Below are 632 nucleotides of genomic sequence, written 5' to 3' on the forward strand. Positions count from 1 at the left end.
CCCCCCCCCGGCTACCTCTCTCTCTGCGGACATGGCTGGGACTCCCGACGAGCGCGCACAGCTGGACAGAGGGTGCACAGCTGGGAGGGCGGGGCGCTCGCCGGGAAGAGACGCAACTGCAGGCTGGAGAGGGCGGGGCGGGGCGCCGAGCCTGGGGCGGAGCTTCGTTCTGCGACTTAAAGGGGCAGGGCTCCCTCTGCGAGAGCGCGCAAGAGAGGAGAGATGCGGCGGATAGATATGCAGGACACTCTTGGGTTATATAGACTGCAGTTAATTTATTCTTAATAAACCTTATGGAAATTTAAAACTAAGAAACAGCCTGAAGCACATTCCAAACCCTGAACTTACATTAGGTTTGGGGAACCTGTCACCTGTGGACCATAACCGACCACGTTGAGCTCAGGGTGATTCTACCAACCTGTAACTCAGACGAAGATCAGGCTTCATTCACTGTGGTCTGGCGGTAGCAAACCAGGAACACGGAGACCAAATCTTTAAAGTTTTCAATCTGACTTTTGTCGTTAACCCTTTGTGCATCATGTCCCCTTCTGTGAAATTTAAAGATGCTTTTAAAAGATAAAAAGAAAAGATGCCATACAAATACAAATGACTTTGGGTCTGGCTCTAGCTTC

Source organism: Tupaia chinensis, unplaced genomic scaffold (genome assembly GCF_000334495.1).
Source record: "Tupaia chinensis unplaced genomic scaffold, TupChi_1.0 Scaffold000477_2, whole genome shotgun sequence".
Lineage (NCBI taxonomy): Eukaryota > Metazoa > Chordata > Mammalia > Scandentia > Tupaiidae > Tupaia > Tupaia belangeri.